Here is a 24,833-nt window from a genome sequence, read left to right on the forward strand (position 1 = left end):
GGAGTCTGAGATCTGAGGATTGTGGTTCAAAGCCAGTCCAGGCAGGAAAGTTCTTGAGATACTTATCTCCAATTAACCAACAAAATTCTGGAAGTGGAACTGTGGCTCAAGTTTTGAGTGAAAAAGCTAAGGGACAGAGCCTGTGCCCTGAATTCAAGCTCTAGGACTTCCACACATAAAAAGAATCACATGAATGGAAAACAGAGATCAAAGATAGAGCCCAGTGGAAAGGAGGGTGAAAAGAGGGGGAGGTTGTGAAGGGAGATTGTGAATAGGCTTGAAGTACTTTATGAATATATATGGAAATAGGATAATGAAACATGTTAAAATTATTTTTAAAAGGCAATAGAGAATATGAGAAAGAAATACTGGAGACTAATTTGATCAAAATACATTATATGCATGTATGGAAATAGCTCCTTGTATAGTTTATATATGTTAATAAAATATTTTTAAAAATTGATTTTCCTAAACCCTTCCCATGTTACAGATAAGTGAGCAAAATAAATGTTGTTTGTAGGGTGACCAAGGTCTCTTGGTTTGCCTAGACCTTCTGCTGTTTTAGCACCCTAAGTGCCATTTCCCAGGAATCCCTTCTTGGCCAGCCAAACCAGAACAGTGTTATGGGCCAAACTGTGAATGTGTGCCCTTCCCTCCTCAAATCAAATGTCGAAATTGTGAGCCACAGTACTTCAAAGTGTGACAGTTTGGGGAGGTAGGGATTTTGCAAAGATAATTAAGTTTAAAATTAGTTTAAACTCTAATCCAGTATGGCTGGTGTCCTAATAAGAGATTCAAACACAGAAGACACACAGATCAAAAGAATTTTACAAAATGTCAGAATGGCCAAACAACTGTCTACAAAGAGGAAGGGACAATGACTGTCCCAAATGGGTAGCATCATAGATGAATTATATACTGGGAGTTTAGTATGCGAATGCATGAAGCTGGGACAACAAATTGCCTTCAGCAGCCTAGCCCATTCCTTTCCTCTAGCAAGCACAGGCGGGAAGATTACTTCTACCTCTCTTCAATCGCCCAGTGGCCCAAATGTGGTTCCCAATCAGACCTTTTGCTTATTTGGTCTCCCACCTGGCAGGGGCTATCAAAACATATAAAAATCATCCTGCTTTACATCTGTTTCCCCAATCATCGCTGGTTGAGATTTCAAACCATTATCTGTCTGTAACGATGTTTCTCTTTTCTCAATCGGGTCCAGATTTATTGAGTTTGAAAGTCTTGGATCCTTCTTGCTAAGGATGAACCTCCAGGGTTTCCAGCTCCTCACCCAGATCTCAATTTATAGTCATCAACAGCTGCTCAACATACACTATTTAGGCTGCAGGTGCACTCTGCTAGTAAAATAAACATGCTGATTTACTTGTGTGTGATCTCCACAATACTGCCCAGCTGCTGGGAGAAATACAATGGGAAAAACTATCATGATGAGCTGTGATGAGCGGAGGCCAGTGGTAGAGACAATGTATAGCTTGGAGTGAGGCATGTGAGGGGGGGTAAAGGCCAATGGATCACACCCTGCTTCTGCCATAGTTGCAAGACAATCTAGATGAAAAGCCCCTAAATCCTCCTAGCTCTCTGCCCATTTTGCAGTTAGAGTCTTGGAAGGTCAGAAGTGAGTAGGGTTACTCTACTCTAGTCTCAACAGACAAAGCTGTGGGACTCCAAGCCTTGATGGCTTTCTATCTGTGCACCTGAACAGAGAGCTGCCACAGTAGGGTGGGAATGATGACAAGGACAAGCGGGCCTTCTGGGTTTGCCTGTGTCTTGGCAGTTTTGTCAGGCCGAGGCCCCTCAATTTCTATCTTGGCAGTGAGTAAGCAGCAGGTGAGAAAGAGACACTCATTTTTAAGTTTTAAATGTTTTATTGATGCATAGCATATGAAAAGAATATTGATTACAAATGTACAGTTCAATTTCTCCAAAGTAAACATCCCCTATAAACAGTACCTAGATCAAGTAACCAAACATTACTGACAGAATCACTGAAATCTCATGTTCCTAAGTCATCATTTTCATTCCCCAGGATTACCTCTAACCTGACCTCTAATAGTACCTATATGTTTTGCCTGTAATCTGTGAGATAATATTAGTGAAATTCACTAATATTGTCTGTGTATTTACTCTCATAGCCGTATAGTATTTCTCTGTGAGACTGCAGCACAACTGTATTTATCCATTCTTCAGTGGAGGAGCATTTGGATAATTGCTAGTATTGTCTGCTTTAGGCAATGCTGCTATAAACATTTTAGTATTTACCTTTGGGCAATAAATATGAGCAAACATTTCTGCTAGAAGTAGATTGGAATAGAAGGCCTAAGCAGTAGATTGTGGTTATTGTAATTCATTTGTAAGTTTCATTAAAAAGAAGTTGTAGTGCTGGGTATGGGTGGCTCATGCCTGTAATCCTAGCTACTCAAGAGGCTGAGATCTGAGAATTGAGGTTTGAAGCCAGCCTAGAAAGGAAAGTCTGTGAGAGTCTTATCTCTAATTAACCATCAGAAGTGGAACTGTGGCTCAAGTGATAGAGCATGAGCCTTTAGCAAGAAAGCTCAAGGATAGCACCCAGGCTCTGAGTTCAAGACCCAGTATAAGCACACACCCAAAAGAAGTGGTAACATGAGTGTCCATTATCTTGGCATGTTTCTATCCCAGAAATAAAGAGAAGAGGTGTAGGCTTTTCTACTTGGCTTTACTTTGCTCTTGAACACACACACACACACACACACACACACACACATACACACACACACACACACACACACACACACACACATACACCACATGCATAGATGGTCCTTACTCTCACAGGAAGGACTACAATGAGACGCCTATTACATTATACTATATTATACTATACTATACTATACTATACTATACTATACTATACTATACTATACTATACTATACTATACTATATTATACTATACTACAAAGTGAGACGCAAAGGAAAGAAGTTGCTGGGATCTGGTGGCTCACACCTGCAATCTTAGCTACTTGGGAATATCACAGTTCAAGGGGGAAAAGTTTGAGAGGCAGTTTCTCAGTAGAAGAAGCTGGGCATGGTGGCATGCACATATCATCCCAGCTATGATGGGAAACCTAAAATAGGCTGCAGTCTCAGGCATTCATCCAGGCAGGAAGCAACATGGGTTGAATATGTGGCTCAGTGGGAGGGTAAATGTGAGGCTGTGAGTTCAAACACTAGTACCACCAAAAAATGTGGTACTCCAGTTCTGGAGATTCATGAGCAAGACACTGGCATTGGGTCCCCCTGGTTAGGACATGACAGATAGCATCACAATGGCAGCAGTGCATTTGATAAAGAGATGATATGGCAAGACAAGAAGTCAGAGAGACTGAGATACTACAAAAACTAGGTTTGTCCTTTTCAAGGGCACACCTCAATAACCTAAAAACTCTTACTAGGCTTCACCTCTTAAAGGTCTCACCACCTTTTAACATGGTCACATTGTGGATTAGCTTTCCAACACATGAATTTCACATTAGGGAACAAATCATGTGAAAACCATAGCATTTCCTTCTTGAGGTGTTTTGAGGGTCTAATATGAGGACCCTTTGCCCAATATGTCCCCCATGCTCTGAAGTTGATATCTGAACTTTCTTGGAAAGATATGGTAAATGATTAACAAATCATTGTAGAATCAATGAGTTGTGACCTGAAAGACAAGTAGGCTTATTTGAGACCTAGTGCTGGTACATGGGCCAAGCCATATAAGCCAGGTGGGTTGCAGTTGGGGCAATTATCCAAGTTAATATAGCTTTGAACATTAAATCTGAGTGGAGGTGCCTATCAGAGTCAGAATTAGTAGGCAAATCTGAGATCAACTCATATGAAGATCCTGAAGATCAGGCCACATACAGAGGCAAATTCCTGTTATCGGTATTTCTTAAAATTCCAGTGATTCCAGTGTTTAGCTAGGGGTGATTTTGACTACAAGAGGTTATTTGATGATGTCTTGACATATTTTGGTGATCACACTGGGATATACTGAGTCAAGGCTAGGGATGTTGGAACATGTCCTACAGTGTACATGATAGTCCCCTGCCCACTGAAGAATAAAGCAAACCAGCCCCAAATGACAATAGCCTAGAGGAAACATACTCTAGACAAATTCTCATGGAGAATGGGAATAGATGTGTTTATTTTTTTCTTCCAGTATTAGGGTTTTAGTTTTGTTTTTCTTTCTTTTATTGAGACAGTCTTGCTATATAGCTTTAGCTGGCCTTGTCTGGTGATCCTCCTACCTGAACCTGCTGAGTGGTGGTAATACAGGTGTGAACTACCATGTTTGGTTTGGGCATGGGTTCTTTACAAAATCCAAGGCTTTGTTTCATCAGGTTCCCTTGAATTGGATGGTGAATTATAATTGTTTTCTGCTGAGATTGAACCCAGAGCCTTGTGCATGCTAGGTAAATGCTCTGTCACTCAGTTGTATATCCAGTCCCATGAGTTACAGTTCTGAACAAAGCAATTTCTCCTCTTCTCTGTCTTCTGGAGGTTGAAGTTAACTACTCCTTTTCCTTTTCCTTTTCCTTTTCCTTTTCCTTTTCCTTTTCCTTTTCCTTTTCCTTTTCCTTTTCCTTTTCCTTTTCCTTTTTCTTTCCCTTTCCCATTCTCTCTCTCTCTCTCTCTCTCTCTCTCTCTCTCTCTCTCTCTCTCTCTCTCTCTCTCTTCTCTCTTTCTCCTCCTCCTTCTTCCCACTCCTTCCTTCTCCTTCTTCTCCATCTCCCTCTCTCTCTCTCTTTAATGTCTAAAGAGAGAAATATTTCACAAAGGAACCAGGAGAAGCAAGGTGGAAATTTTTACTTCCCTGTATGTGGCAATAATGAGGCTAATAGTAATCAAAACAGCTTGGTACTGGCACAAGAACAGACCTGAGGACCATTGGAATAGAACTGAAGACCCAGAAATGAACACACAGACCTATAGCCACTTAATCTTCCATAAGGCAGCCAAAAAATGGAATGGAAGAAAGACAGCCTCTTCAGTAAATGGTGCTGGCAAAATTGGTTGAACACCTGTAGAAAACTAAAGCTAGATCCTTATACATCACCCTGCACCAGAATCAACTCCAAATTGATCAAAGACCTCAGAGTCTAAGCAGACACCCTGAAAACAGTACAGGAAAGAATAGGAGCAACTCTAGGGCTCCTTGGCACAGACTGAAATTTTCTTAATAAAGACCCAGAAACACAACAAATCTGTTTGGACAAATGGGATTGCATGAAACTGCAGAGCTTCTGTATGGCAATGGACATAGCTAGCAAGATCAATAGAAAGCCCACAGACTGGGAGAAGATCTTCACTAGACCCTTGTCTCATATCTAACATATAATAAGTGGCCTAAAGACGTAAAGAGAGACTTCTCTGAAGAGGAAATGAGGATGGCCAATAGACACATGAAGAAATGCTCATCTTCTGTAGCCATAAAAGAAATGCAAATAACTAGTATAAGTCTAGGACAAGCATAAAAAGTCAAAAGCTATGTACATATGACCTTATAAAATGATTTTAAGTGAAATGAACCCCAAGATAGGGACACAACTGTTTTTTTCTTTCTTGCTATTGTTTTTAACGTATTTAAAATGTATGTTCTTCCCCCATGGTATAAACCCTGTTTTCACTGAATTTGATGTCAGTGCACTTCATCTTGTATATACATTTTTCTAATTTGTGGAGGGGAAGAGAAATAACAAAATGCTGAAATAAGGATATAGGATGACCAATTGTAACAATGAGCTGTACAAGACACTATGTTGAAAATGAACTTCACAACTTTGCGGGGGGAGGGAGAGATGGGGAGGTGGGGAAGAAAGGGATGGTAGAGAAAAAACAAAGGAGGAGATAATAATGCTCAATAGGAAAGGTACTCATTACCTTACTCATGTAACTGTAACTCTTCTGTACAGTATTTTTACAATAAAAATATATTAAAATGCAAATCAAAACAACATTGAAATTTCAACCTCATCTCAGTTAGAATTGCTATAATCAAGAAATATAATAACAACAGATGCTGGAGGGGATGTGGACAGAGGGAATCTTACTGCATTTTTGGTGGGAGTGTAAACTTGTTCAACCACTTTGGAAAGCAGTATGGAGGTTCCTCAAAAGACTCCACATAGAGCTCCCCTATGACCCAGCAATTCCACTTTTGGGCATTTACCCAAACGATCACAAACAAAGCTATACTAAAGCTACCAGCACAACTGTTAATCACAGCATCATTCTCCATAGCTAAGATATGGAACCAACCCAGATGCCCCTGAGTAGATGAACGGATCAAGAAAATGTGGTATATATGCACAATGGAATTCTATGCCTCCATCAGAAAGAATGATACAGCCCTATTTGTAAGGAAATGTAAACACTTGGAAAAAATTATATTAAGTGAAGTAAGCCAGGCCCAAAGCACCATACATCCTATGGTTTCCCTTATTTGCAATAACTAGTAGATGTTTAAGACAAGCAGAAAAGGTCGAAAGTTATGTACATATGACCATATAAGATGATGCTAAGTAAAATGAACCCCAAGATAGGGACACAAGAGGTTTTATCTTTCTCGCTGTTGTTTTTAATATACTTATAATGTACTATGTGATTTTTTTGTTTCTTTTGTATGTTCTTCCTCCATGGTATAACCCCTGTTGTCACTGTATTTGATTCCATTGTCCTGCATCTTGTATATACATTTTTCTAATTTAGGGAGGGGAAGGGAAATAACAAAAAGCTGAAATAAAGTTGACCCATTGTAACAATGAGATATACAAGGCACTATGCTGAAAGTGAACTTTACAACTTTGGGGTGGGGATGGAGGAGGTGGGGAGGTGGAGAGGAAAGGGGAGGTAGGAGAAAAACAAAGGAGAGGGTAACAATGCTCCATAGGAAATGGACTCATTACCTTGCTCATGTAACAGTAACCACTCTGTACAGTATCTTTACAATAAACACTATATATTTAAAAAAATAAAAAAAATATTCAGGCTATGTCAGAAACTGGGTGACATATTGTCCTCATCACTGAGTTGGGGCCAAGTCCTATGGTGTGAAGAATTAAGTACAACCATCTTGAATCAAAAATCCAGGGGGCTGGGAAGGTGGCTCAGTCGTAGAGCGCTTGCCTTGCATGCTCGAGGCCCTGGGTTCTATTCCTCAGCACCACATAAGCAAAAAGAAAAAAGCCAGAAGTGGCGCTGTGGCTCAAGTGGTAGAGCGCTAGCTAAAGAGCTGAGGGACAGCGCCCAGGCCCAGAGTTCAGGCCCCATGACCAGACCACCCCCCAAAAAAAAATCCATTCTCATTTGAAACTTACTCAGAAAATTATAGTGATATGAAAAACAAACAGAGGAAGCAAGCAAGGAAGAAAAGGTAGGAGGGAAGGAATCATGATGTGGGCCCTGGTATAGCTGAGTGATGTAATACAATTAGCCATGATGTCATGACATTCTATAGGGCTATGAATACAGGAAACAGGATCAATTTCTTATCAAGCAGTATGGTATCTGCATTTTCAAATAACATACTTAATGTTGTTTCCCCTCAACTTATAGTAATTATAATCTTTTCTCTGTAGTTTTAGACTTCTTGGGCACAGTGGAATGTATTTATTTGTATCTTTATTTATAAATTTATAAGTGCATTGATGAATATCTACTTATAAGTGTAGTCTTGTCCTCGTATTTCTGGACATTAGAGACAGTCTGTATGCTTACAATAATATGCTATTTTCACACATGTAATATGTTATATATACCCAATTAGCTATTGAACCCATTACTTCTAATTTCAGAGTACTTAGCCTTGGATGATTTCTAGAGTTTGAAGCAAAATATAGTGAGCATATTCTTGGAATTAGAATTATGATATTGTTTAAACAGATAATTTGCATATCCTGTTCTTGACTTATGGAGACTGTTTGAGTGATTGGTGACAACATCAAGATTTGGGTGGCTCTTGATTTAAGGAGACCATCTGCTGAGACAGAGTTCCCAAGGATCCTTGCATTGGAGTGACCTGGAGACCCGTATTAAAAGGATACATTTCTGGGCTCTACTCCAGACTGGCTAAAGCAAAGTTTTAGAATCTATGTTTTAATCACATTCCCTTGGTGATTGGTGTGCACCCAAGGTTCACTGTGTTAAAGTAACTTCAATTTTATAAGTCCCCAATGCCACTTCATGACCCATGCAGATGTGTGGTGAGTGGCAAATTCAATAAGTCCTCTAGTCTCTAAGCCCAACAAATAAAACAGTGAAGTGGAGGAAACAGCTGGCGCAGGACCAAGAACATCCTTTGGGGGTTGCTTTTATGAGAAGGGGGTATTTGGAGTTTGATTCCTGGATGCATTGCCTTGTAATAATAATAGAATAACAGCAACCACAATGATGAATGATAACTTGATGTGACACAATGTCCTGTGCATATTATTGGACAGGTAGACAAGCCTACCAAAGCTCTCAAAAGCAGCTACAATGATCATATCCATTTTACAGATGAGAAAACAAAGGCACAGAAAGGCAATTAGCTTCTCTAAGATCATACAGCCATAAAGACGTAGAGCTGGGTCTTGAAACTCAGGGCAGTTAGCCTGAAAACATAATCCTGAGCCTTGTGCCAGACATGATTTATTCTTCTGAGAGAATGAATAATAAATAGACTCTGGACTTATCAAAACAGTAAATGAAACTTATTACTTCAAGTGGTCCATTGACAAATGCATATTGGGAGATCATCAGGCTTCTAATATCTGTCAGGCACTGATTTAGTCTCTGAGCATATGCAAATGAAGAAAGCATCATGCCTCTGACCTCAAGGAGCTCCCTAGTCCTTAAGGAGCCATAAACCACATCATCACTTACTTGCATCTTGGCTTAGTGCTGCTCTAAGCATGTAGGAAGCAGGAGTCTGACTTGGACAGGTTATGGAGTTGGCTTCCTGAAGCTTGGGGCTTTAGCTGGGCTCACAAGGCTTTGTGAACTAAAGCCTGTACATGTGATCTCTCAATGTCACTTGAGCTTTTCACAGTAGGTCAGCTGAATTCCAAGAGGGCACACTTCAACAAGGTCATCAACAGATTCATCAAAGTAAATGTTCCAGGAGAACTAAGCACAAGCCATGTGGCTTTTTGGGGCCCAGAGTTGCAAGTTGACCTACTCCATTGATCAGCATGCCCAAGATCAAGGGGAGGTGACAAAGGCCACTGATGAGTTTGACCCACGAACATTTATAGGTTAAAAATAGGATAACTAGCCAGACACCAGTGGCTCAGGCCTATAATCCTAGCTACACAGAAGGCTGAGATCTGAAGATCATGGTTCAAAGCCACCCAGAGGATGCTCTTATCTCCAATAAACTGTCCCCTTCCTAAAAAAAAAGCCAGATTTGGAGTTGTGGCTCAAAGTGGTAGAGCACTAGCCTTGAGGAAAAAAAAAACAGCTCAAGGATAGCACTTAGACCCTGAGTTCAAGCCCCAGGACTAGCACCAAAAAAAAAAAAGTAGGATAACTTTATTTGCTATGGTTGCTGATGGATAGATAAATATATATAGTATAATGTCATACCCATTGGTCACTTTTAATTGGCCAGTTGGTTTGAGGGGTGAGGGGCTGGGAAAATATTTCATTCCTTCAGTGCACTAAAACTCTAGGAATGGGATTCAGCTAGCTATATTTTAGTTAAGTCATCTTGGTAATTTGTATACTAGCTAAAGTTTGAGGAACACATTATATTCTATAGACTAGAACCAAGAAAGGCTGAGGAATTAAGGACTCCATGCTGAATTGGGAGATCCCTACAGTCCTCCATACTTCTCCCTACCTTTTAGGAGAGAATGTCAGATGGTTCCTGCCTTGAAATTTTTTTCTGTCTTCTGTGTTAGGTTTTGTTTGGAGCTGATGATCTAAGGCAGGGCCTCACATATGGTGAGCAAATGCTTTCATCACTGAGCTCCACTTCCAGACTATTCTTTGGTTAGAAGATCTCCCCTCCTCTCTTCAGCAGATCTTCCCTCTGCTCTTTGAATGAAAAGCTTGGATTTTTCCAGATTTCTCTATAACCAAGGCCACCAACTGAGGAGAGCTGCTCTTCAATATAGCACTTCCAATCAGTGTCTCTCTTCTAAATATGAGGAGATATAGATCAGCAGACACTTATGAAAAACCATCCCAAACATCAAACAAGTAATTTCACAGAATGCAGGGATGTGGAGGAAATGGATCGTTCAGGATACAAGAAAATTAACAATCTAACAGCGACATAAAACTGTTCTTAATATATGAGACAGTAGATTTATAAAATCAAGAACACTACATGATAAAATAGAACACCAAATGGAGACATACAAGATATCTGAAATTAGAATAGGGTGCTTGAAAATTCCAGTAGAGAGCTAGGGGTATAGCCCAATGTTGAACACATGCTTAGCATGCAAAATGCCCTGGGTTAAATCACTAACACTCTTGAAAAGGGTTGCAAGGGCTAGGTGCCATTGGCTTATATCTATAATTCTAGTGACTCAGGAGGCTGAGATCTGAGGATTGCAGTTCAAAGTCAGCCCAGGCAGGAGAATCCTTGAAACTTTTATCTCCAATTAACCACCAAAAATCTGCAAGTGGAACTGTGGCTCAAGTAGTAGAGTACTAATCTTGAGCACAAAATCTCAGGGACAGTCCAAGCCTTGAGTTTAAGCCCTAGAATCAGTACAAAAAAATGGATGCCAGGTAAAGTTGAAAATAATCACCCAAGAAAATACAACAAAATTACCAAGGAATGAAACACAAAGGATAAAAATAAGAAAATCAAGTGATGATAGTGGGACTTAAACTCAGGGCCTCAAACTCTCAAAGAAAATTAGATGGAAGATACAATTCACCTGTCTCTCCAGCTCCCTTTGTTTCTTTCTTTCTTTTTTTTTATTGTGAAAATACCGTACAGAGGGGTTAGAATTACATGAGCAAGGTAATGAGTATATTCTTATTGTTGCCTCCTCCTTTGTTTCCCCTTCTCATCCCTTTGTTATAAGGGAATCCAGCTGCGAGAAAACAGAGAAGTCGTATTTTGAGAGGTTAAAGTGGGAGTCTTAATTGGAGAGCTGTTGTCTGCAGGTGGACTCCTGTCTCAAAGATCTGCAGCCCAGAATTTAGCTTGAACAAAGCTTTTGAAGACAAAAACCACAGGTTTGGGGTGGAGACCAAGCCTTAACAAAAGCAGACTTTACATGGGAATACGCAGGTGCAAATAGAACTTTCCATCTAAGGAAGTAGGGGTCAGCTTAAACTTTCCACATTAGGGGGTTACTCCTCAATTTTTCCATATAGGTGTACACTCAGAGACTACTCATAGGTGAGTGAATCAAACCATTTAGGGGAAACCAAAGGCCAGTGTAGCTAAACAACATGACATCTGCAATTCAATGAATGGCCTCTCTCACCTCCAGGCTTTTCAGAGTTGGGTGGGAAGCCCCTTCCAGCCAGCAAGGCACCAGGATGGCTGTAAGGACAAGACATATTGCTTAGACCCACTCTCCTTATTTCACCTTACCTCACAGCAGTTCTGGTTTTCAGAAAATATTAAGGTTAGTGCTTGTTTCTTTGGTTACCTGAAAGTTATGCATGGAGTCTTGTGCCTTGTATACCATGTCTATTGCACTGTCATAGGCTCTAATGCAAGGTCTGAGCCACTAGGCAGAGGCCCTTGAGGGCTGTATTTCTATAGAAGAGCACACTGAAGTACCACTGGGATGTCAAGACTCAAGTTCAAGGTGGGTCCTCTAAAGAGATCAGAGGAACAAGGAACAAAATGGATCTAAATAAGGCAATCCAAGTGAGAAAGCACCCAAGAGAAAAGGAAAGAGAATAAGACAGACCAAGAGAAAGCTAATTCACATATTTGACAGTTGGAGTTACAATTTCCAAAAATGGCTATGGAAGTATGTTAGTACAGGGGTGGTGAATATTCCATTGTAAGTATATGAATTTCTACAAGTCAGACTTCCTCTTCCTCCCTGTGACTTTGTCTGGGTTTTGTTTGTTTATTGTTGTTGTTTTGAGATAAAGCCACTCTGTATTACCCAAGCTGGTCTCAAACTTCCAGGCTTAAGTGATCTTCCTGCCTCAACATCCTTAGTAGCTAGGACTACATGTAGGAGTCACTATACCTGACTACTGGGTTGATTTCAGGATATGCATAAGTAGGGAGGGAAGGACAAAGATGTCCTGTGTTGTCCAGCAGAAGAATACAGAAGTAATTGAGAAGAGCTGTGTCCAGCCACAGCAAGGAGAAACGCTCACATTCCATCACTGTCATCCCACTCCTGTAAGTCCCCAGAGTGACTGGAAGTCATTTGAGAGCCTTTGCTCTTATTAGATGATGTTTGAGCAAATTTGGTTTGAAACTCAAGGGCAGGGTTATCTCAACTGGTGTCATCATTACACAAATACAGTTTCACTTAAATTCATGACCAATATGCAAGTTAGTTATTACTAACATGAGTGTTTTTTTCCCAGAAAAGGAAATGTAGGACAGTTTAAAATTATATCAGGTTGAATAACTTACCTAAGTTGCTCAAGCTTACAGAGACTCAGCTGCATTCTGGAGCCAGGACACATTAGTCCCAAGGCTCATGTTCTCTCTTTTCACCAGGCCCCACAGCAAGGATGAAGGACTGAGTTTAAGTCTTTCACCTCTTCGCTGAAGGCACTGAACTTCCTAGCTGTTGGATTTTGGTATGGTTGAATACACTGTAGGGAAGATCATTTATAGACAGATGCTTAACTCCATGTTTAATTTCTCTCTTGAATCTTTTTATCCTCCCCTCACCATCTTCCTCCTCCTCCAACCCTTCCTTCTCTTCACTCTGCTCCTCTTATTCCTCCTCCATCCCTCCTCTTTCTTCTTTTTCATCCAAACCCTACTCTGTTTCATTCTATAAGCAAGCAAGCAGGAGACATAGACAGTCTCATTTATTTTAACTCTAAAGGAAGAGCCCTGGGAAGTTAATCAGACTGCCAGGAATGTGGAATTTGCTGATGAATGGACATTTGGCTGAGCATAGTAAATTCTTAGCTAATTGAAAGCAGATAACAAGAGTAATGCATCCACCTTGAAAAACATCATACTTCTAATAAATAATTGGAAATGGCAATTTTTTGACATATGAACTGAGGGGGGAAAGTCTTAAATAAATTTTGGACTAATTCCTGTCACATATATTATACTCTATTTAGCACTTGTGCTATATGAGAAGATTAAAAGCTATAAATCTCCTTGCAACACCATCTCTGGCAGTATTTTAAATCTAGAATAAATAAGAGGAGGGTTCTTAGAATCTCTTATAGAATATTGACTTCCATGGCTTTAGTGTTCTGCAGGAGGCATAGAGGGTATTATTTCCATCTCTCTATCTGAACTCAAAGTCAGAGGAAACAGGTACTAGAAGAGATCCTGTCAATCACCCCAGGCACCTGATTGCTTCCCAAAGTATATCTTCTAGAAAGTATTTGCTAACCCCAGTGTGATCCTTAACCTGAAAAGGCCTGGATATCACCTGGGAGCTTATTAGAGATGCAGAATCTGGTGCCTCATCTCACACCTTCTGCTTCCAAATTCCCATTTTTGCAGGATCCTCTGGGGATACTTGTGCCCATTTACCTTTAAGAAGTGTTACTCTGCAGGGAGCCATTGGCTCACACCTGACTATTCAGGAGGCTGAAATAGGATAGCAGTTTAAAGACAGCCCAGGCAGAAAGGTCCAGAAGACTCTTATCTACAGCTAACCAGCAAAATACCAGACTAGATGCATGGCTCAAGTGATAGCATGCTAACTGTGAGTGAAAAAGCTGAGCAAATATGCAAAGGTCTGAGTTCAAGCCCTGGCATTGGTAAGAAAAAAGTGTTTCTCCAGTGCTTCACCCAGCAAAACTATAGATAAGTTGAGTGATAACAGCCAACATGATCATTCAGGATTGCTTTTATCCCAAGCATTGAGATAAATTGATGATCACACTGTGAACTCAAAAAGACCTTCATTTTCAATTTGTCTTGTCCTAAGAACTGGCCTCTTATCTCTTGCCCAGGCCTTGCATTGACACTGAGTTCCAGAAACCAGGTGCTTGTTCTGCCCCATCACTCCTGCTCTCCATTTCAGTACATCTCTGGGTCCCTAGTCCTGGGCCCATTTCCTCTAGAGTGTGAATCCAGGCCCAGTCCTTCTCCAGACTATCTCATGCCTGTGCACCTATGGGTGCATGTTGTCATCTTCTTTGGACAATTCTCACCTGCCTGCCTGGTGAAGCCAGGCAGGGGTCTACTGGGCTCAGAACCCACAAACAAGCTGCTGAAGGAGGGAACCTATTATTTTTTCTACCTGGAATCCTTTTGGATTTCCGGATGGTTCAGATTTAACAGATTTCTGAAGTTAATTACTTTTGTTAAGTTTTGATTTTTGTTGTTGGTGGTGAATTTGTTGTTGGTGGTTTGTTTTGCTTTTGTATATATATAAAGTCTCACTGTGTAGCCTAGATTGGCCTGGAATTCACAATCCTCCTGCTTCAAGCTCCTGCATACTGGAATTACAGGTGTGAGTTAACATGCTGGGATTGTAGTTGGTTATTTAAAATAAAGAAGTTTGAGCTGTCACTTGTGTGATAGCTAATTTTCTCAACCACAATGGTTAAACACATCTACTGTGTGTTTAGGTTCTCCACTAGACACTTGCCCTATATTATGTCATTAATTCCTTATGAGATAAATGTTTTTGAAATTGTTCTTGAGATGTATTTTCTCAATATATATAGTGTACTCTGTATATTGGGCTATATTATCCAGTAACATGCACACATCATAAGGGTCCAATTAGATAAATGTTGATGCATGTACATCTGGATAATCCATTTTTATCATCACAGTTCCTCTATGCTCTCCTTCAATCTAGTCCTTCAATCCCAGAGGGCACTACTATTCTGATCACCCCCTATATTCAATATGACTCGTCTGGAAGTGCATATAAATGGAATTGTATGGCTTGATACTCTTTTGTATCTGGCTTCTTTCAGTTGACATGAGAACTGTGAGAGGCATCCATGTTATGTGTATCAGTAGTTCTCAATGAAATATTTTAATCTTGCAAGTGCAAGACTGGAAAGATTAGCTATCTTGCCCTAGTCATAGGAGAAAGGTTCATATTAGAATTTAAGCCAGTCAGACTCAATGAGTATCTCATCCCCTTTTGAGTTGCATCATACCAAGTGTTTTTCTAAATGGATCCCACACTGTCTTCTTTTGTTCTCTGTGCTGGCTTCTCTGTCCTGGCTTTTGGGGATGAATTTCTGTTTCCACTTAGATGAGTTTGTGGTGTTTTGAGTTCAGTGAAATCTTCAAAGATGATTTAATCCAGGGATGGCTGGGCATAGTAGTGCATGACTATAATTCTAGATACTTGGGAAATTGAGATGAAATGATTGCAGTTTTAAAGACCGCTAAGACAAAAATGTTAGCAAGACCTGTTTTCAAAAAGCAAGCTGCAATCACAGCTATGAGGGGGTACTGAGGATGGAGGATTATGGTCTGAGGATAGTCCCAGGCAAGAAACTTGAGGCCCTGCCTGAGAAACAAACTAAAGCAACAGGCTAGGGATATGATTCTAGTGGTAGAGTACTTATCTTGCAAGTACAAGGCCCTGGATTCAATGTTTCAATTCTCAGGACTACAAAATAAACAAACAAAATGAGTATCTTGTCATAAACACCCAAGTAAAGTCTATGATAGAGAGAAGATGGGGTCACTTCCTGGAGTCTATTAGAGATAGAAACTTCTCCCTTGAGTATGCAATAATTAATTTAAAGTTTTGGTATCAATTTGACTGAATTATTGGTGTCTAAATATTGGGCTAAGCATTTCTAAGTGTGTCTGTGAGAATGTTTGTAGATGAAATTAGCACTTAAATTATAGAATTAGTAAAAACAGATGGTCTTCTCCAGTGTGGATAGGTACCATTCAATGTACAGAGGAACAAAAGATGGACTCTACTTGACTGTGTGATCTGAGACATTAGTTTTCTCCTGCTATTGAACTGAAACACTATCAGCTCTCCTGGTTCTCAGCCTTTGGATGTAGATCAGAAATGCAATGTTGGTTTCTTGAGTCTCTAGTTTGCAAATGGCAGTCAAGGTACTTCTCAGCTGCCATAATTGCATGAGCCAATTCAATTCCTTATATTTTTTCTCTTGTTCTCTCTCTCTCTCTCTTCCTTTCTCTTTTTCCCTCTCTCTCTTACATGCATATATTATTGCTTCTCTTGAAAACTGAAGACATTTGAATGTCTGTTTATTAATAATGTCCCAGTCATTTCATCAGTATTTCCTGAGAAGTAAGAGTCTTGATATATCAGAAGAGAACCAAATTCCCATGCTATATCTTTCACTAACTTCACAAGGCAGAACAAATGGGTACAGAGGGAAAAATAATTTGTAAACTGTAAAGTGTTCTATAAAACTTAAGCTCTTGTTCCAGTTCTACACTCTTGGGTTCTGGGTTGCTTCAATGTGAAACTTTAGCCAAGAGGATAAATTTTCAATCCCACATCTGGAAAGAACAATTTGACTACAATGTTGGTGCTTTGTGATTTTTCTTTTTTCTTGGGACTTTTTTATGAATATAAATATATTCCATTTTATTAGTTACAACTTCTATGAGCATTTTCTCCCAAGATAGCCAACCAGTTTCTGGCAAAATAGTTGACCAGTTTGTTTCCATTTAGCATTTTGCAGCTTTAACATGAAATAGCAGTGCTTAATCATTTAAAAAATTATCAAAGAGCCAGATATGCAAAACAAGTGCTTTCCCACACCATTCCAGGCAGAGAAAGAATAAGAACAATTTGGAATTTGGGCTGAGAAGAAAAGCTTTCCTGACAGAGCTAATCATTCCATTAGAATGGATTAATATAGGAGCATGCTTGGCAGATTTCTCTAGCTCACAGTAGTTGATCATCTCCAATAAGATTAAACTTAGTTTCCTTAGAAACCATTATTACATTATTTCTATTTTTCTTTCTGTCTATTGTATAAATTTCAGTTTCTTTTAGTCTCCGTCATACATTTTATAGTCAGACTATTCACTCATCTCTCAGTCGCTCCTCATGTGGCCTTTCTGAAATTTTTAAATAGTAGAATCCAAAAGAGGATATTATACTGGGAAAAGGATGCTTTTAAACCCTGTGTGTAATATCTAACTTCTATGGCCTCTGTTGTACTACAATGAAAAGACAGACCTTCCTAGCTAACATGTGTGGGAGTTAAGTCTGCAGGTGTTATAGGCAACTAAGGGCATTGCTGTCTCATACAGTTTTATTGTACTAAATTTATTTTGTTGTATAGAGTTTAAGCAGTTATCTTTGCTGATCTCTTACCTCTTGCTTTATGGCTTACTTAATTTTATTAGGAAATTTTTAGTAGTGTCATCTTTAGCCTCAGTGGCAGCTTCTTCCCTGCCTTCTCCCATGTCTATAATGTTACTTAACATATAGAGGAAGCTTATTATTCAGAGCCCCAGATGGAAAAGCTAAAATGTAATATATCCCAAAGATCTCAAAAGGGTATCATTTAAGGGTGAGGTTCATACTATGTTATTGATAGTGGAAGATGACTGTTAAGAACAATGTGTCTATTTGTTGAGCTTTGGGAAAACTCCATGGTGGCTCATGATGGGCATGGTAGATGAAGATATTCTATAAATGTCATACCCTGGGGCTACTTCCAAAACACCATGAGCGGGATAATGTAAATGCTTGGATGGACAGACTGATGGCTTAAAAGCAAACTCTGCTCTTTACTAGTGAAAAGACCTTGGGGAAGTCATTTAGCTTTTCTAAACTTCTGTTTAACCAATAAAATGGAGATAAAAATGACAACTTCACCAAGTTGTCACAATTAATGGAGTTTGTGAAGAGCCTGACATAGCAAATTGACCACTGTTTGGTGACTATTCTGTTCTTAATTCATCTCTTGGTACGGATTTTAAGCTTGTGCCCTTCCCAGAATCAATGTGGTTTGGAGTGCATGGATTTTTCCAGTTTACAATGAATCTATCCTTCTCCCTAAAAAGCTCCTTCAAGTCAAGAGCAATCATACACATTGTCCATGCAGTGGTTTTACATGGGAAACTCTATTGAGCTATTTTCAGAACTTACCAGTTTATTTTATACCAATTTGATCCTTTTATATTATCCTCAAAGCAGAAATAGGCATGTATAGCTTTGTAATTTCTGGGGCAATTTCTTTTCAGCTTTTTTGTTCTGAAAGATTTATTATGTATCTTTTTCAGTGTGGTTCTCTTTGCAAGTGATGAGCCAATCACATTTTAATATGTCATAGAGACCTAGCCCATTCCCATCTTACTAAACCATTCTACATAAGCTTACCCACTTTAACATGTTGCTAATACCTTCTTCATTTTGGCCATGATGTCCTTGTTTTCAGTTCACTGATACTCACCGGTAGGTAAGTTAACCTACCAGAGGGCATTACTAAATATATGAAACGATGGCTTATGTAAGAAAGTTAGAAAGTCTGTAATGGGGGAAAAAGGATACTTTGTGTTTCCACAACAAACTATTTCCTTTCAGTGAATAATACGAATGAATGGTGAGTCCAGAGAGTGTGGAACATGTCGCACATTTAAGTCTTTAATGATTGATTTGTTCCAGAGCTCAATAGAATGTTTGTATGCAACAAACTAAATTTGCTTTGAATTTGAACTTGGAGATTGTTCCAATACATTCAAGCAGATTGAAAAGTCATGTGAAAGAGACATCTAATAGTCACTAAAGTCACTTTCCAAAGTGTCAAAGTACAACAAGAAATTAATAAAACTAGGCAGTGATTATCAATAGCTGGTAACATCACAAAGAAAACCAGATTACTATGTTTTTCTTGATGGAAGAACATCCCACTATGTATAAAGTAGTTTGAGCAAAAAGAACAACCTCACATCTGAGAAAACAGCTAGATTTCACTATCACTTTATAGGAAACAAGATGGTAGAGAACATATTAAAATGGTACCACAGAGGTGTGCTTAGCAAAATACAGAATAAACATCTCATGTCTTTACAAATTAAAAGAGAAAAGTATAGGCTGGTTCCTACAGAATTAAAGAGCTATAAAAAGTAGAAATTATTCAAACATTGTATATTGATACTTTGCATACTAGTTCAAACAGTTAAAAAGACTTATGAGATAAATGGAAAGTTGAACTCTATTTGATATTAAGAAATTAACTTTTTTTATTTTTTGTATTCTCTTTTGACCTGGGGTTTTGCTATGTAGATCAAGCTAGCTTTAAACTCATCATTTTCTTGCCTGGTCTTCCTGAGTGTTGGGATTACAGCTATGAGCCACCACACTTGAATAGAATTGTGTGTGTGTGTGTGTGTGTGTGTGTGTGTGTGTGTGTGTGTGTGTGTGTGTGTGTGTGTGTGTGTGTGTGTGTGTGTGTGTGTGTGTGTGTGTGTGTGTGCCTGTACTGGGGCTTGAACTCAGGGCCTGGTTGCTGTCCCTTAGCTTTTTCTACCCAAGGTTAGTACTCTACCACTTAATTCATAGTTCCACTTCTGGATTTTTGGTGGTTAATTGGAGATAAGAGTCTCATATACTGGGCTGGGAAGGTGGCTCAGTGGTAGAGCGCTTGCCTTGCATGCCTGAGGCCCTGGCTTCGATTCCTCAGCACACATAAGCAAAAAGAAAAAAGCCGGAAGTGGCTCTGTGGCATAAGAGGTAGAGCGCTAGCCTTGAGCTGAAGAGCTGAGGGACAGCGCCCAGGCCCAGAGTTCAGGCCCACGACTGGACCCCCCAAAAAAAGAATCTCATATACTTTCCTGTCAGGCTGGCTTTGACCCAAGATCTGCAGATCTCAGCCTCCTGAGTAGCTAGGGTTACAGGCATAAGCTATAGGTGCATGACTAGAATTAATTTTTTAAAATAAGTTAATAATACTAACGTATTTATTAGAAACCATGCGATTTTTTTTGCTGCTTTGTATGTTTATAATTTTTAAAATTAGCTTATATCAGTTACACTGGGGGATGGGGTTTCATCTCCACATATTTTTACACTTTATTCCAATCAATCTTGCCCTTCTATTATTGTTATTTATGTTTTTAAAAAGAATCTATCATTTTGAGATGCAGCCTGAAATATTTATAAAAGATGATCTGACTTTTGTTGTTTGTGACAAATAGTATAAAAAAGGAAAAACGAAGTGAGAAACGATTTCTAGTTGCTAAAATTGCGTGATATGGGCCCGTTGTACTAATCTTCTCACTTTTGTATCTGTTTAAAAGTTTTGGGGGGGGCTGGGAAGGTGGCTCAGTGGTAGCACTCTTGCCTTGCATGCATGAGCTCCTGGGTTCGATTCCTCAGCACCACATAAGCAAAAGAAAAAATCCAGAAGTGGCGCTGTGGCTCAAGTGGTAGAGTGCTATCCTTGAGCTGAAGAGCTGAGGGACAGTGCCCAGGCCCAGAGTTCAGGCCCCACGACTGGACCCCCCCCCCAAATTTTTTTTTTGTATTAAAAAGGTAAACATCTGTCGTTATTAAATTTCTTGATTATAACCATTATAGCTGGGGTGAGGTGGAATATCAATATTGTTTTGATTTGCATTTCTTTTTTAATTTTTTGTACATATTTTTATTGTAAAAATACTGTACAGAGGAGTTACAGTTACATGAGTAAGGTAATGAATACATTTCCTATCAAGCTTTGTTACCTCCTCCTTTGTTTTTCCCCTACTATCCCTTTCCTGCCCACATCCCCAACTCCTCCCTACTCCCCCTCTCCAAGTTGTAAAGTTTGTTTTCAACATAGTGTCTTATCCATCTCATTGTTACAATTGGGTCAACCTGTATCCTTATTTCAGCATTTTGTTATTTTCCGTCCCCTCCCCAAACTAGAAAAATGAATATACAAGATTCAGGCACGGGAATGAAATATAGTGGTTATACCATGGGGAAGAACATACAAAAGAAATAAAAATACCACATGGTACATTGTAAGTACATTAAAAACAACAGCAAGAGGAGATCAAAAAAAGGAGGAGGTAACAATGCTTGATAGGAAATGTACTCATTACCTTACTCATGTTACTGTAACCCCTCTGTACACTACTTTTACAATAAAAAAAAAAACATAAAAAGGAGAAAGAAACAACAGCAAGAAACAACAGCAATAAAGATAAAACCACATGTGTCTCTATCTTGGGGTTCATTTTGCTTATTATCATCTTATACAGTCACATGTACATAGCTTTTGAGCTTTTCTGCTTGTCCTAGACATATACTAGTTATTGCAAATAATGGAAACCATAGGATCTATGTTTCTTTGGGCCTGGCTTATTTCACTTAATATAATTTTTCCCAAGTCTTTACATTTCCTAACAAATGGGGCAGCATCATTCTTTCTGATGGAGGCATAGAATTTGTATATATCACAGTTTTTTGATCCATTCATCTACTGAGGGGCATCTGAATTGGTTCCATATCTTAGATAATAGAGAATAATGCTGCAACAAACATAGTTGTGCTGATAGCTTTAGTATAGCCTTGTTTGTGATCATTTGGGTAAATGCCTAAAAGTGGGATTGCTAGGTCATAGGGAGCTTTATGTGTAGTTTTTGAGGAACTCCACACTGCTTTCAAAAGTGGTTGAACAAGTTTATACTCCCATCAACAATGCAGTAGGGTTCCCTTTTGGCCACATCCCCTCCAGCATCTGTTGTTATTACATTTCTTGATTATAGCCACTCTAATGGGGGTGAGGTGGTATCTCAATGTTGGTTTGATTTGCATTTCTTATATGGCTAGAGAAGATGAGCATTTCTTCATGTGCCTATTGACCATCCTCATTTCCTCTTCAGAGAAGTCTGTCTTTAAGTCTTTAGGCCACTTATTATATGTTAGATATGAGACCCTTGTCCATTTTATGGCTAGTGAAGATCTTCTCCCAGTCTGTGGGCTTTCTATTCATCTTGCTAGCTATGTCCTTTGCCATGCAGAAGCTCTGCAGTTTCATGCAATCCCATTTGTCCAAACTTTGATTTGTTGTGTTTCTGGGTCTTTATTAAGAAAATTTCAGTCTGTGCCAAGGAGCCCTAGAGTTGCTCCTATTCTTTCCTGTACTGTTTTCAGGGTGTCTGCTTAGACTCTGAGGTCTTTGATCAATTTGGAGTTGATTCTGGTGCAGGGTGATGTATAAGGATCTAGCTTTAGTTTTCTACAGGTGTTCAACCAATTTTGCCAGCACCATTTACTGAAGAGGCTGTCTTTCTTCCATTCCATTTTTTAGCTCCCTTATGGAAGATTAGGTGGCTATAGGTCTGTGCCTTCAGTTTTGTTCCCATGGTCCTCAGGTCTGTTCTTGTGCCAGTACCAAGCTATTTTGATTACTATGGCTTTGTAATAGAGTTTGAAGTTTGGTATTGATATTCCTCCAGCACTGTTCTTTCTGCTAGGGATTGTTTTTGGTATTTGGGGTCTTTTATTGTTCCATATGAATTTTTGGAATGCTTCTTCTATTTCATTAAAGAATGAGTTTGTGGTGGTAATAACTAGCATACATCTAGGATAATCTTAGCACATGAACGGAATAGATCCATACCTATGTACATATGACTACATAAGATGATGCTAAGTGAAATGAGCTCCAGGACATGGACACAAGAAGTTTTTCTTTCTTTTTGTTGTGTTTAATGTGCTAGATGACTCTTTTGTTTCTTTAATATGTTTTTCCTCCTATGGTATATCCCCTGTTGTCACTGTATTTGATTTTGGTACCCTGATATTATAGCTACATTGATTTGAATTAGAGCAAGAGGGAAACCAATGCAACAGCCATACTCACAAGACAATATATTGGAAATTATCTGTACAACTTGGGCTTGGGAGAGGCAAAGTTGGAGAAAAATGAGGGAAGGAGTAACAAGTTTGATAAGAAATGTACTTATTACCTTACTTATGTAACTGTAACTCCTCTGTTCATCACCTTGACAGTAGAAAGGTAAACAAAGGCACTGTGCGATCTATATTGCAAAAGATCATTTGAAATCCATAAATACATGTGTAAGTATTAAGTACTGTGATAGGCACTATTTAAACAATATTCACTCTTTTATATATGCTTAGAATCAGATGTTGGTTCATTCTCTAGTTTCAGCAAGATTTGAAGATTTCACTCAAGGTTTTGAAACTAATAGTCACCAGAGTTTGGCTCTGAGCTCATTTTTCTTCTTTAAGATTTGACCTGTGAAGGCCTACACTGTGTATGTACTGTGTCCCAGTGTAGGAGAGGCAAAGTGCCAGCCACGTTACATACCTATCATCTCATTATCTTTAGTGAACAGGTGATGAACTGAGAATGAGAAAAAGGCACCAACTTGCTCAGTGGCACATAGCCAGTAAAGGATCTGGAATATTTGTACAAATCTAATATACAGGCTGACTCTAAACACAACTTTCAGATCTCAGCCTCCCAAATAGCTAGGATTATAGGGATGAACCAGATGAGTAGACAAAATTATAGGCATCGTCATTGTTCCCGAGCAACAACGTTACATTTTAAATGATCTTTGTATACTTTAACAACAATTATATACTGGATATGTGTTTTATAAATATTTTCCCGCAGTCTGTGGCTTGTCATTTCATTTTCTTATCAGTATCTTTTGCAGAGCAACATTTTTAAATTATAGCCAAGTGCAATTTGCTGATGATTTATTTCAGAGATCTTGCTTTTGATGTTGTACCTAAAAATTATCACTAAATTCAAGGTCCTTTAACTTTCTCCTGTTATATTCTAGAGGTTTTATAGTTTTACATTTTATATTTAAGTCTACCATCCATTTTGAGTAATTTGTAAAGAAGATGGAGTCTTTGCCTAGCTCCATTTTTTTCATATGTGGATGTCCATTTTTTCCAGCATCATTTAATAAAAAAGACTATCTTGTTTCCCCTTTTATTTTTTCTTTGTCAAAAGATCATTTGTGGCTCTATTTCTATCTTTTTGTGGATATATTTCTAGGTCTCTATTCTGTTCAGTTGACTTATTTTTATATTTTGCATCAAAATACACTGTCTTCATTGCTGTAGCTTTATAGTAAATCTTGAATTTGGATCATATCAGCCATCTGACTTTGTTTTTCTCCTCAGTATTGTGTTAGCTATTTTGAGTCTTTCATTTCTCCATATAAAACTTTACTCTTTTTTCCAGTACTTGTTTGAATGCAGGACCTCATACTGCCTAGGCAGATGCCCTACTATTTAAGTCATGCCCCCAGCCACTTTTTAAAGAACATTTAGAATATCTTGTCACTACCCACAGAATAATGTGCAATGATTTTGGTTTGCTTTAGGTTGCATGTGTAGATCATCTTGGAAAGAACTGACATTATGACTGTACAGAATCTTCCTATCCATAAACATGGAATCTCTCTGCACTTGTTTTTGTAATTATGATTTATTTAATGATTTCTTTTTTTATGTGGTACCAAGGAATCAAACCCAGGGCCTCATGAATGCTAGGTAAGCACTCTACCACTAAGCCACAGTCCCAGCCCCCTCTCTGTCTTGAATTGCTTTCACTGGAGTTTAATAGCTTTCCTTATATAGAGCTTACACATATTTTATTAGGTTTGTACCCAAATATTTCATTTATTCAGGTGCAAATGTAAATGTTATGATACTTGTTAACTGCTGATGTAAAGGAACACACTTTTGTATGCTAATCTTATATCCTGAAACCCTAC

The sequence above is a fragment of the Dipodomys merriami genome, unplaced genomic scaffold (genome assembly GCF_024711535.1).
Source record: "Dipodomys merriami isolate MVZ:Mamm:240054 unplaced genomic scaffold, mDipMer1.0.p SCAF_3, whole genome shotgun sequence".
NCBI classification, from domain to species: Eukaryota; Metazoa; Chordata; class Mammalia; order Rodentia; family Heteromyidae; genus Dipodomys; species Dipodomys merriami.